This window comes from Schistocerca gregaria, chromosome 4, assembly GCF_023897955.1.
Source record: "Schistocerca gregaria isolate iqSchGreg1 chromosome 4, iqSchGreg1.2, whole genome shotgun sequence".
NCBI classification, from domain to species: domain Eukaryota; kingdom Metazoa; phylum Arthropoda; class Insecta; order Orthoptera; family Acrididae; genus Schistocerca; species Schistocerca gregaria.
Window position 1 is genome coordinate 739,974,734 of NC_064923.1, and position 14,944 is coordinate 739,989,677.

Sequence of the window (14,944 nt, forward strand, 5' to 3'; positions counted from 1 at the left end):
AAGATTTCGGTCCCATTCGGAAAATTCCATAGTGTAGCGTTTTTTTTTTTTTTTTTTTAATCTTAGAGTGTATTTCTGGAACACCTTGTTCTGTTTATTTTATTTCTCATATGGCATACATGACAAATGACATGCAATTAGGTAAATATGGAATCAATACTCAGATCCCTACACAAATATAAAAAATAGACATAAATGTATGTAGACTGGAACATAGTACACAAACATCAAAGAGTTAATAAAGTTGAAAAGGATTTACAGTTCAAATGGCTCTGAGCACTATGAGACTTAACATCTGAGGTCATCAGTCCCATAGAACTTAGAACTAATTAAACCTAACTAACCTAATAACATCACACACATCCATGCCTGAGGCAGGATTCGAACCTGCGACCATAGCGGTCGCGCGGTTCCAGACCGAAGAGCCTAGAACCGCTCGTCCGGCCGGCTGAAAGGATTTATGATTTAATGTTTTGCTGGTGATTCTGGTTCAGAGATGTTTCTAAAAAGGCACTACATTCCACCTGATAGCTTCGTACCGCACTGTCCCTTACGTTACTGCAGATTCTTGGAGTTCTGTGCAGCAACGTAAAGTTGTCCGAACATAGTGATATTTGTTAATCAAACTCGGGTTCTCTTCAGCCAAACCCAGTCCTTGTGCTATAATTCTGACAGTGTTCGGAGAGTTTAACCTGTAAATTCATTTTTCATATGAGATTCTATAAATACATGACGTTCCACAACCATTTTCACATTGTTTTGCACTTAAAAAACTCGAAAAAACAACAAAAACTATTAATTTTTAAGTTACATAAAAAGTCACAACTTCACTCACCACGGTTCACTGTTGAAGATGTTCAATATGTCCTCCATCGGCAGCAATACAATGTCTACAACTTCGTTGAACAGATCGACACAGATGTTTTATGTACACTCCTGGAAATGGAAAAAAGAACGCATTGACACCGGTGCGTCAGACCCACCATACTTGCTCCGGACACTGCGAGAGGGCTGTACAAGCAATGATCACACGCACGGCACAGCGGACACACCAGGAACCGCGGTGTTGGCCGTCGAATGGCGCTAGCTGCGCAGCGTTTGTGCACCGCCGCCGTCAGTGCCAGCCAGTTTGCCGTGGCATACGGAGCTCCATCGCAGTCTTTAACACTGGTAGCATGCCGCGACAGCGTGGACGTGAACCGTATGTGCAGTTGACGGACTTTGAGCGAGGGCGTATAGTGGGCATGCGGGAGGCCGGGTGGTCGTACCGCCGAATTGCTCAACACGTGGGGCGTGAGGTCTCCACAGTACATCGATGTTGTCGCCAGTGGTCGGCGGAAGGTGCACGTGCCCGTCGACCTGGGACCGGACCGCAGCGACGCACGGATGCACGCCAAGACCGTAGGATCCTACGCAGTGCCGTAGGGGACCGCACCGCCACTTCCCAGCAAATTAGGGACACTGTTGCTCCTGGGGTATCGGCGAGGACCATTCGCAACCGTCTCCATGAAGCTGGGCTACGGTCCCGCACACCGTTAGGCCGTCTTCCGCTCACGCCCCAACATCGTGCAGCCTGCATCCAGTGGTGTCTCGACAGGCGTGAATGGAGGGACGAATGGAGACGTGTCGTCTTCAGCGATGAGTCGCTTCTGCCTTGGTGCCAATGATGGTCGTATGCGTGTTTGGCGCCGTGCAGGTGAGCGCCACAATGAGGACTGCATACGACCGAGGCACACAGGGCCAACACCCGGCATCCTGGTGTGGGGAGCGATCTCCTACACTGGCCGTACACGTCTGGTGATCGTCGAGGGGACACTGAATAGTGCACGGTACATCCAAACCGTCATCGAACCCATCGTTCTACCATTCCTAGACCGGCAAGGGAACTTGCTGTTCCAACAGGACAATGCACGTCCGCATGTATCCCGTGCCACCCAACGTGCTCTAGAAGGTGTAAGTCAACTACGCTGGCTAGCAAGATCTCCGGATCTGTCCCCCATTGAGCATGTTTGGGACTGGATGAAGCGTCGTCTCACGCGGTCTGCACGTCCAGCACGAACGCTGGTCCAACTGAGGCGCCAGGTGGAAATGGCATGGCAAGCCGTTCCACAGGACTACATCCAGCATCTCTACTATCGTCTCCATGGGAGAATAGCAGCCTGCATTGCTGCGAAAGGTGGATATACACTGTACTAGTGCCGACATTGTGCATGCTCTGTTGCCTGTGTCTATGTGCCTGTGGTTCTGTCAGTGTGATCACGTGATGTATCTGACCCCAGGAATGTGTCAATAAAGTTTCCCCTTCCTGGGACAATGAATTCACGGTGTTCTTATTTCAATTTCCAGGAGTGTTTGCCATTGGAATGGAGTCAGAGGCAGCCACAGTCGTCTCTCTTATGTCATCCAGCTTTGTGGCGTACATGGTGTTCCTCAGAGGTACCCACAATAAGAGTTTTAACGGCGTTGGATTGGGAGACCTCCGTGAAAACTCTACAATTCTTTGTGGGTCTGTCTAGCACACAGCGAACGTTTTATCCAGAAACTGCTGCATGTCACGATGGTAATGTGACAGTGCACGGCTTTGCTGGAAAAAAAAGTACTTAGCCTCGATGCAGCCTGTTCATTAAAAAAGAGAATGGCCCTACAAGTCCTCCGACATCAGACTGATAACCCAGGAAGATTAACTACTTCTTCCGTAACACGGGGATTACCACTTGTCCAGTACATACAGTTATGGCGATTGATGGTTCGATTCGGACCAAACTTCGCCTTATCAGACCAAATAAGGACATCAGTCAACTGTTCACCATCGCTAATCCATTCACAAGACTCGAGGTACCAATCCGGATTGTCCTTATTCATCACGTGAGACGACCTAGAAATGTGGGTTTCTCACTTTGCTTACTTTAAAATATAGTGAACAGTTGATTTTCTTACACTTGATCACACACAGCTTGCGTTGTGGACTTATTTGGGGATATTGTGAATGACTGTACAGCTGTGTCCACCCCTCTTTCTTCCGGTACTGATTTCTTCCTGCCGCAACGTCCTTCCTTCAAAACAAGTACACTTCCTTACCTCTTAAATTTGTGGCGTAATTTCGTTATCTTTGCACGTGACGGTGGAGCAGTACCGAACTCTGTCTGCCATCGTCTCTGCACTTCTTTCGTTGTTTCACGTTACCAATAACGTTTTAAAATCCACTTTCTTTGGTCCAAGATCAAGTTTCTGGCCATCTTCTTATTTATGTGCAGTTATTGGCAACTGAAAATAAACAAAAGAAAACCGAATGAATGGCTACATACAGTAGTCACGGGCACGCCAAATAATGATTGGATTAGGCTATCATTAAAACTTCCTCGGTTATTAAAGTTCAAACAGCGTAAATCCCCTTGCCGGACACCTTGTATATACTGCCCCATTTCCGTAATGAGCTGTAGCTTTTCTGGCTGAGCTGCTCTGATTCCTCATAGGGACTGATCTACATTTGAGATAAGTCTTTTGAATGGTAGTTGAGCCTAGTGTAATGTTAGTTGCGAATTGGAAAAATTGTTTTGCACCTTCTCACAAAGGTACCAGTGTGCAACGCTAATTCTCTTAAACGTGTTGTACCTTGGAAAACACACCAGAAGGCGAAATACATCCACTGGCAGTAACTGGCAGATAGTCTGTCTTGAATATTTTCTGGCTACATTACCCGTTGTTCTAGTTATAATACTAACATTCAAAATAGTGAGTTGACAACAAAATTTCACGATCACGTTTTCTGGGAACCACATAAAACGCGAAGCCCTTTGCGCAAATTACCTACGCAGTATGCTAGTTTTTATTAAATGAGTCAGAATAGCATTTTGTTCTCGAAGATCTCTGCCTGGTGCAGTTTCGAATGCAAAAGGTCTTCAAATAATAAAGTCTCTTCTTGTTGTTTAATGCGTTATTATAAAAACCAGAGATATTAAAAGCCTGCAGCGCAGCGACTCTGAGTAATCTCTGTATTTCAGCCCGCAGTTAGCCTTTCCACTTCAGATATGTTTTCTCACTTATCACTTCATTATCATTAGCGTCGGACTGTGAGTAACTGCTAGCTTCTATCTACATTATGTCACAAAACTTCAAAATCTGTACTTGTAATTTCGACCAGTTGTAAATTTATAAGACCAGAAATGCATTTGTGTTAATATGTACCCCATCGTATTTGCAGAATATTACTGTAGAGTTACCAATGCATAAAGAATTATTTCTTCAATAGACAGATTTAAATATAGCAAATAAAATAGTATTTTATAAACTTCCATCACACAACCACTGAATAAATTTTAACACTTCCAACGATTTGTTGCACATACGCAGTGTACATACTACGCCACGTATTAAAATTATTGTGTTCATTTTAATAATGATCAGTGGCGTCTTAACGCAGCGTCATGCATCATCTAGCAGAAACGGCTGCCGAGTCGATATTAGCATGTTCCGGCACCAGAAAGTCTGCAGACCGCACCAAACGATCCATTCACTGATGTCAAGTCCCCGCATTGAAGATGACACAAATAGAAAAAGCACAAATATTTTGTACTTTTTTCCAAAAACATATATTATAACGAAATTATTTCTCATGCCTTCAAATAAATTATGTAACTTACTTTATTACATGCTGTGAAGGCGGCTTAACCCGCAGTGCTACAGTTTCAAACGCTGTAACATAAAAAAAAATAGACCCTCAACTCGCATTCGGGAGAACGAATTTTCAAACTCACGTCCGATCATCCAGATTTAGGTTTCCCTAAATCGCTTCAGGCAAATGCGGGGATGGTTCTTTTAAAAGGACCCGGCCGACTTCCTTCCCCATCCCTCTCTAATCCGACGGGACAATGACGTCGCTGGTCACCTCCACAAAAACAGCCAGCAGACAAAACAGCTAACTAAAACAACGTACGTAATTGCAAGCATTGTCTTCTCGGGTGAACGCCGAGTGGTGGCGTCGTCTTGTCGCAACTTTTCAATAAGTTTCGTACCCGTCATCTTAACCTGAAGATGATGGCTACGAAACTCACCGAAACGTTGCGACAATACGACTCCATGCCTCAGCTGATCACGCGAGAAGATTCTATCACAAAAACAACATGTTTATACATTAAATACACTCATGCCAGGCAGCAGCTTAATACTATTTTATCAAGCAGTTCTGATGTGTTTACAGATTTTAATTTTTGATCGCACTATAACCGCGCTACAGACGCTTCCACTGTTGAATCAGTCCACTATTTTTTGCAGTGAGTTGGGTGGGGGGGGGGGGGGTGTAGGTGGGAGAGGACGACGTGGGCATCAGTTTTCTGACAGCTTTGATGCGGTTCTACACGATTTCCCACCCTGCGCCTATGTGCTAACCTCTTCACCTCAGATTAGCACTTACACCGCACATCCCCAAGCATTTGTTGAATGTCTCCCAATCTACATCTACATCTACGTAATTACTGTGCTATTCACAATAAAGTGCCAGTTCAGTGAACCACCTTCATGTTGTCTCTATACCGTTCCACTCTCGAACGGCACGCGGGAAAAACGAACAATTCAATTTTTCCGTACGAGCCCTGATTTCTCTTATTTTATCGTGATGATCATTTCTCCCTATGTAGGTGGGTGCCAACAGAATGTTTTCACTAGTGATTGAAATTTCATGAGAAGATCCCGTCGCAACGAAAATCGCCGTTGTTTTAATGATTGCCACTCCAATTCACGTATCATGTCTGTGAGACTATCAGCCCTATTACGTGATAATACAAAACGAGCTGCCCTTCTTTGTACATTTTCGATGTCATCCGTCAGTCCCACCTGACGCGGATCCCACACCGTACAGCAGTACTCCAGAATAGGGCGAACAAGCGTAGTGTAAGCAGTTTCCTTGGTAGATCTGTTGCACCTTCTAAATGTTCTGCCAATGAATCGCAGTCTTTGGTTTGCTCTACCCGCAATATTATATATGTAATAGTTCCAATTTAGGTTATTTGTAATTGTGATCCCTAAGTATTTAGGTGAATTTACAGCCCTCAGATTTGTGTGACTTATAGTGTCATCGAAATTTAGCTGATTTCTTTTTAGTACTCATGTCAATAACTTCACACTTTTCTTATTCATGGTCAACTGCCACTTTTCGTACCATACAGATATCTTATCTAAATCATTTTGCACTTCGTCATCTGATGACTTTACAAGACGGAAAATGATAGCATCATCCGCAAACAATCCAAGACGGCTTCTCAGATTGTCTCCTATGTCGTTAATATAGATCAGGAACAACAGAGGGCCTATAACACTTCCTTGGGGAACGCCGGATATTACTTCTGTTTTACTCGATGACTTTCCGTCTATTACTACGAACTGTGATCTTTCTGACAGGAAACCACGAATCCAGTCGCACAAATGAGGCGATACTCCGTAGGCACGCAGTTTGGTTAGAAGACGCTTGTGAGGAACGGTATCGAAAGCCTTCTGGAATCTAAAAATATGGAATCAATTTGACATCCCCTGTCTATAGCACTTATTACTTCATGAGTATAAAGAGCTAGTTGTGTTTCACAAGAACGACATTTTCTGGAGTGCTTCATTATGTTCGAATACAGTATATGTTCTAAAACAGTACTGCAAATCGACTTTAGTGATGGTTCAAATGGCTCTGAGCACTATGGGACTTAATCATCAGTCCCCTAGAACTTATAACTACTTAAACCTAACTAAGGACAGCACACACATCCATGCCCGAGGCAGGATTCGAACCTGCGATCGTAGCGGTCGCGCGGTTCCAGACTGTAGCGCTTAGAACCCCTTGGCCACCCCGGCCGGCGACCTTAGTGATATAGGCCTGTAATTCAGCGGATTACTCCTACTTCCCTTTTTGGGTATTGGTGTGACTTGAGCAATTTTCCAGTCTTTAGGTAAGGATCTTTCTGTGAGCGAGTGGTTGTAATTGCTAAATATGGAGCTATTCTATCAGCATACTCGGAAAGGAACCTGACTGGTATACAATCTGGACCGGAGGCCTTGCCTTTATTTAGTGATTTAAGCTGCTTCGTTACAGCGAGGATATCTACGTTTCTCATCTTGGCAGTTGTTCTTGATTGGAACTCAGGAATATTTACTTCGTCTTCTGTGGTGAAGGAGTTTCGGAAAACCGTGTTTAATAACTCTGCTTTAGTGGCACTGTCATCAGTGACTTCACCGTTGTTATCGCGCAGTGAAGGTGTTGATGGCGACTTGCCACTGGTGTGCTTTATGTATGACCAGAATCTCTGTATCCCTTCACATTTTCTGTTCTCTACGACTCCCTCTAGCTCCAATGGGCTTTTTTTGATGTCTTGAACCCTTATTCTCGTAACCTGTCTCTTTGAAACGTCCCCTTATAAAACTTAATGAATTACTGAGCTGATAAACAACTTACATTATTTGATTTTCAAACAGCTGAGCAGAACTGAACGTACTCAGACATTTCGCAACTTACCTATTCTGATCAACACTAAACTGACACACAATATTTTTAGCGCAACGCAATCAGACTTTCAATAATCCCTACAAAAGAATGGCCCTGACTAACATTAACCTATACCTTTCACAAATCGCTTACCTCACAAAAATCTTCGTTACTCGAACTGCTGCAATACAGCGAGCGCCACTACTGCCAGCTAAATAAAAGTTTCAAACTACTGAAGGCACTAAAGTAGTACAAGTTTATATGCCAACTAGCTCTGCAGATGACGAAGAAATTGAAGAAATGAATGGTCAAATAAAAGAAATTATTCAGATTGTGAAGGGTGACGAAAATTTAATAGTCATGGGTGACTGGAATTCGGTAGTAGGAAAAGGGAGAGAAGGAAACGTAGTAGGTGGATATGGACTGGGGCAAAGAAATGAAAGAGGAAGCCGCCTGGTAGAATTTTGCACAGAGCACAACTTAATCACAGGTAACACTTGGTTCAAGAATCATAAAAGAAGGCTGTATACATGGAAGAAGCCTGGAGATACTGACAGGCTTCAGATAGATTATATAATGGTAAGACAGAGATTTAGGAACCAGGTTTTAAATTGTAAGACATTTCCAGGGGCAGATGTGGACTCTGACGACAATCTATTGGTTATGACCTGTATATTAAAACTAAAGAAACTGCAAAAAGGTGGGAATTTAAGGAGATGGGACCTGGATAAACTAAAAGAACCAGAGGTTGAACAGAGTTTCAGGGAGAGCATAAGGGAACAATTGACAGGAATGGGGGAAAGAAATACGGTGGAAGAAGAATGGGTAGCTGTGAGGGATGAAGTAGTGAAGGCAGCAGAGGATCAAGTAGGTAAAAAGACGAGGGCTAGTAGAAATCCTTGGGTAAGAAGAAGAAATATTGAATTTAATTGATGAAAGGAGAAAATATAAAAAAAATGCAGTAAATGAAGTAGGCAAAAAGGAATACAAACGTCTCAAAAATGATATCGACAGGAAGTGCAAAATGGCTAAGCAGGGATAGCTAGAGGACAAATGTAAGGCTGTAGAGGCTTATCTCACTAGGGGTAAGATAGATACTGCCTACAGGAAAATTAAAGAGACCTTTGGAGAAAAGAGAACAACTTGCATGAATATCAAGAGCTCAGATAGAAACTCAGTTCTTAGCAAAGAAGGGAAAGCAGAAAGGTGGAAGGAGTATATAGAGGGCCCATACAAGGCCGATGTACTTGAGGACAATATTATGGAAATGGAAGAGGATGTAGATGAAGATGAAATGGGAGATACGATACTGCGTGAAGAGTTTGACAGAGCACTGAAAGACCTGAGTCGAAACAAGGCCCCCGGAGTAGACAACATTCCATTGGAACTACTGACGGCCTTGGGAGAGCCAGTCCTGACAAAACTCTACCATCTGGTGAGCAAGATGTATGAGACAGGCGAAATACTCTCAGACTTCAAGAAGAATATAATAATTCCAATCCCAAAGAAAGCAGGTGTTGACAGATGTGAAAATTACCGAACTATCAGTTTAATAAGTCACAGCTGCAGAATAGGAACGCCAATTCTTTACAGACGAATGGAAAAACTAGTAGAAGCCGACTTCGGGGAAGATCAGTTTGGATTCCGTAGAAATGTTGGAACACGTGAGGCAATGCTGACCCTACGACTTATCTTAGAAGCTAGATTAGGGAAGGGAAAACCTACGTTTCCAGAATTTGTAGACTTAGAGAAAGCTTTTGACAATGTTGATTGGAATACTCTATTTCAAATTCTGAAGGTAGCAGGGGTAAAATACAGGGAGCGAAAGGCTATTTACAATTTGTACAGAAACCAGATGGCAATTATAAGAGTCCAGGGACATGAAAGGGAAGCAGTGGTTGGGAAGGGAGTGAGACAGGGTTGTTGTCTCTCCTCGATGTTATTGAATCTGTATATTGAACAAGCAGTAAAGGAAAAAAAGAAAAATTCGGAGTAGGTATTAAAATCCATGTAGAGGAAATCAAAATGTTGAGGTTCGCCGATGACATCGTAATTCTGTCAGAGACAGAAAAGGACTTGGAAGAGCAGTTGAACAGAATGGATAGTGTCTTGAAAGGAGGATATAAGATGAACATCAACAAAATCAAAACGAGGATAATGGAATGCAGTCAAATTAAATCGGGTGATGCTGAGGGAATTAGATTAGGAAATGAGACACTTAAAGTAGTAAAGGAGTTTTGCTGTTTGGGGAGCAAAATAATTGATGATGGTCGAAGTAGAGAGTATATAAAATGTAGACTGGCAATGGCAAGGAAAGCGTTTCTGAAGAAGAGAAATTTGTTAACATCGAGTATAGATTTAAGTGTCAGGAAGTCATTTCTGAAAGTATTTGTATGGAGTGTAGCCATGTATGGAAGTGAAACATGGACGATAAATAGTTTGGACAAGAAGAGAATAGAAGCTTTCGAAATATGGTGTTACAGAAGTATGCTGAAGATTAGATTGGTAGATTACATAATTAATGAGGAAGTATTGAAGAGGATTGGGGAGAAGAGAAGCTTCTGGCACAACTTGACCAGAAGAAGGGATCGGTTGGTAGGACATGTTCTGAGGCATCAAGGGATCACCAATTTAGTATTGGAGGACAGCGTGGAGGGTAAAAATCATAGAGGGAGACCAAGAGATGACTAAATTAAGCAGATTCAGAAGGATGTAGGTTGCAGTAGGTACTGGGAGATGAAGAAGCTCGCACAAGATAGGGTAGCATGGAGAGCTGCATCAAACCAGTCTCAGGACTGAAGACCACAACAACAACGAAGGCACTAACTACTGATAGGCATAGTTAGCAAATGAAAGATTTTGATAGAGAACAAACAATGTATTTACCTTAATAGTGTTCAAAAGTCACAATATATATAGCAGTTCATGACATCCAGTCTTACAAATTTACTGTCTCTGACAGACGCAGGTCCAGATCATCCGCTCTCAAAACTCCACCATCTCTCTCCCCACGCCCACCACTGATAGCGGCTCACCTCCAACTGCGCAACGCTACGCGCCGTTAACAGCCAACTGCCCAACACTGCAATAGCAAATTCCAACAATGCAAACCAGCGACAGACTGCACACAGCGCACTCAGTTTCATAAATAGCGCTACATGGCGTTACCAACATAAAAACCTAAACAGTCTACTTACACCTTCTCCTAGTGAGTGTTATCCATATTTCACTTTCCTGGTTGATTCTGATTGTCGCCTTTTCATTTACCATCTTCTCAGCCCATTTAACTATTAGTATCAGCCTGCATTAATTCCACCTCGAACTCTTCGATTCCCTCCTTTTCCGATTTTCCCTCAGTCCACGATTAACTCCCGTACAACTCTACGCTCCAGACGTACGTTCCTTTTCACATAAAGTGTAATTAACACGTCACAAGCTGGCCAGCAAGTGTGGAAGAGGCAGTCGAGTCACCGGTGTACCGCGAGACACGGCTCGCCACCTGCTTGGCCGTCGCCTCTCCAGCCCCTGGTATGCTGTGCGCTGGACGCGACAAGACGCCGCGCAGACAGCGGTACGCCCCGAACGAAGCCTATACTCGGCCAGCGAGCGCGGCTGATCGCGGGCCCCTTATTGAGTCGTCGCTTCGGAATGCAATTACTGGCGGCTCGCGAGACTGAGCGTAATTAACGGCCGTGTTCCGCGCGCACCCTATCACTGCAGATATCTGACGATGGCGCGTCTGCCCGCCGCACCGCCTCGCGGCTCAGCCGACGAGATCCAGTTAACAGCTGCAGCTAGAAGACAGGATTCGATCCGTCGACGTCTGCACACTGCATGCGTCCGAGAGCTGTGTTCGCACCACCTGCCATACCCGCTACCATACAAGTAGAATTACAGTAATTTCACTCTCTCTTTCATCCCCATTTCCCGCACCGATGCTACGAAAAGCTAACACTTGCTACCCAATCCATTTTTGTACAGTTTCTTCTTTTGATGATGCTCCTGCTGCTAAGTACATAAAGAATCAAAAATTTTTAAATTTGTCCATTTGGATTTAGTATACCCACTTATTCCATGCCCAATTTCAAAATTTCATCTTGTTTTCAAATGGTTCAAAATGGTTCAAATGGCTCTGAGCACTATGGGACTTAACATCTTAGGTCATTAGTCCCCTAGAACTTAGAACTACTTAAACCTAACTAACCTAAGGACATCACACACATCCATGCCCGAGGCAGGATTCGAACCTGCGACCGTAGCAGTCGCGCGGTTCCTGACTGAGCGCCTAGAACCGCTAGACCACCGCGGCCGGCTTTCAAATGGTACCCCAAGCTATATGAAAACGTGAAATCATTGACATAAATACTAATAGTAGATAATCAGCAACACATACTGCTGCGAGACGTGTCGAAAGAGAGTCATCGAGGCTCTAGAAGGTATCGACAGGGTTGTAGTCACACCCACTCTAGTGCCGCTGCCAGCTGCGCTACGTTCCTCGGCTGAGGGTCCCTGGCGCGAACTGTCCGATCCACGTTGTCACGCCAATTCTCGATTAGGTTCAAAATCCAGAAAGTTAGATGGCCAGGGCAGTTCGGTAAACTCATCCTGGTGCTCTTCAAAACACACAAATACACTACTGGCCATTAAAATTGCTACATCAAGAAGAAATGCAGATGATATACGGGTATTCGTTGGACAAATATATTATACTAGTACTCACATGTGATTACATTTCCACTCTATTTGGGTCCAGAGATCCTAAGAAATCAGTACCCAGAACAACCACCTCTGGCCGTAATAAAGGCCTTGATACGACTGCGCAATGAGTGAAGCAGAGATTGGATGGCGTGTACAGGTACAGCTGCCGATGCAGCTTCAACACGACACCACAGTTCATCAAGACTAGCGACTGGCGTATTGTGACAAGCCAGTAGCTCGGCCACCAGTGACCAGACGTTCTCAGTTGGTGGGAGATATGGAGAATGTGCTGGCCAGGGCAGCAGTCGAACATTTGCTGTATCCAGAAAGGCCCGTACAGAACCTGCAATATGCGGTCGTGCATTATCATGCTGAAATGTAGGGTTACACAGGGATCGAATGAAGGGTAGGGCCACGGGTCGTAACACATCTGAAATGTAACGTCCACGATTCAAAGTGCCGTCAATGCGAACAAGAGGTGACCGAGACGTGTAGCCATACTATCACGCCGTGTGATACGCCAGTATGGCGATGACGAATACACGCTTCCAATGTCCGTTCACCGTGATGTCGCCAAACACGGATGCGGCTATCATAAAGATGTATACAGAACCTGGATTCACTCGAAAAAATGACGTTTTGCCATTCGTGCACCCAGGTTCGTCGATGAGTACACCATCACAGGCGTTTCTATAGTGATGCAGCGTCAAGAGTAACCGCAGCCATGGTCTCCGAGCTGATAGTCCATGCTGCTGCAAACGTCGTCAAACTGTTCGTGCAGATCTTTGTCGTCTTGCAAACGTCCCCGTCTGTTGACTCAGGGATCGAGACATGGCTGCACGAACCGTTATAGCCATGCGGAAAAGACGCCTGTCATCTCGACTGCTAGTGATACGAGGCCGTTGGGATCCAGAACGGCGTTCCGTATTACCCTCCTGAACCCACCGATTCCATATTCTGCTAACAGTCGTTGGACCTCAACCAACGCGAGCAGCAATGTCGCGATGCGATAAACCGCAATCGCGATGGACTACAATCCGACCTTTATCAAAGACGGAAACGTGATTGTACGCATTTCTCCTCCTTGCACGAGGCAACACAACAACGTTTCACCAGGCAACGCCAGTCAACTGCTGTTTATGTATGAGAAGTAGGTTGGAAACTTTCCTCTTGCCGGCACGTCGTAGGTGTCGCCACCGGCGCCAACCTTGTGCGAATGCTATACTCTGAAAAGCTAATCATTTGCATATCACAGCATCTTCTTTTTGTGGGGTTAAATCTCACGTCCGTAGCACGTCATCTTCGTGGTGTAGCAATTTTGATGGCCAGTAGTGTACATTGCGAGGTGTGTGACACGTTGCATTGTCCTGCTGGTGGATGACCTCGTGATGAGGTGAAACATAGTGCGTTTAGTGTTCGACATGATCCTCAGCAATACACGCATACTTGCGCTGATCCATTGTGATCCAAAATGGTTCAAATGGCTCTGAGTACTATGGGGCTTAACATCTGAGCTCATCAGTCCCTTAGAACTTAGAACTACTTAAACCTAACTAACCTAAGGAGATCACACACATCCATGCCCGAGGCAGAATTCGAACCTGTGACCGGAGCAGGCGCGCAGCCTCTTTGCTTTCAGACGTTTCATGTCATACACGCCAACAGCCATCTGCCCGATTGAACATAAAACAGTGGTTCATCTGAAAAGACCATCTATCGCCACTCAACGATCATCCATTTTTGATACTCTTGTGCAAATTCCGGCTACTGTCGCCGATGAACATCAGTCAGCATGGGTTCAGTGAACCATGAGTCTGCTGCAGTGGCCCTTAAGCGGTACTGTTCACGTAACAGTCGTTGAGGAGACACTGCTGGTAGGCCAGTTCTTCATCTGGGTGATCAGCTGCTCAACAGTTGCAAGTCTGTTCGCCTTTATATATCTCGACGATCATTGCTTACATCAGTCCTCTATGGTCTATGGTGCACCATAATTACCTCAGTACCTGTTTCAGATTGCACAGTTTCGCCATGCACATTATACTTAATCCATTGGGGCACACAAACGTAGAGGTTTCAGAAATACTTGCTGGAAAGTCAATGATAATGCATGTTTGTTCTGTTCTATGGACACATTCACGGACAAATATTGGTCAACACAGTTCCAACACTTCTGAAGTTCCTATAAGTTTGTATAGAAGAAAATTCTGCAAAAACAGAATGAATGATAGTTCTTCAGCAATAAACTTAGCTAAAATTCCAAGTTCACAAAATAAATGATTAAATTCTACAATGCTTCACATAGTCAATCACTCATTGCAACCAAACAAAACAATAATCAAAACTTTAAATTGAAGGGAAAGAAGCTTTCCTGAGCTCTGCTTTAGAAAACAAGTCTGCGACCAAGTTCATTTTATAGAAAGAAGAAGGTTGCTGATGTCAGTGCTCCAAGCACAGTAAGGATAGAAAACTTTTAGTCTTACACTATCCTGAATCAGATTTTCACTCTGCAGAGGAATGTACCCTAATATGAAACTTCCCTTGCCAGGCATTGGTCCTGAGTTCGAGTATCGGTCCGGCGCACAATTTTAATCTGTCACGAAGTTTGTTACACTATCTTGTCAGGCAGTAGAGTAACAAATTTGCGGGTTAGTGCCGAACTTGAGGTTCTATTCTAGAGGCAGCCAAGATACATGTTAGCGTTATCACAATGTCGAGGGTTGATATTTGATATCTTACGTGTAGCTGGAAAGGAACAGCGCCCAGCCTTGCAGGCAGTATGCCCCC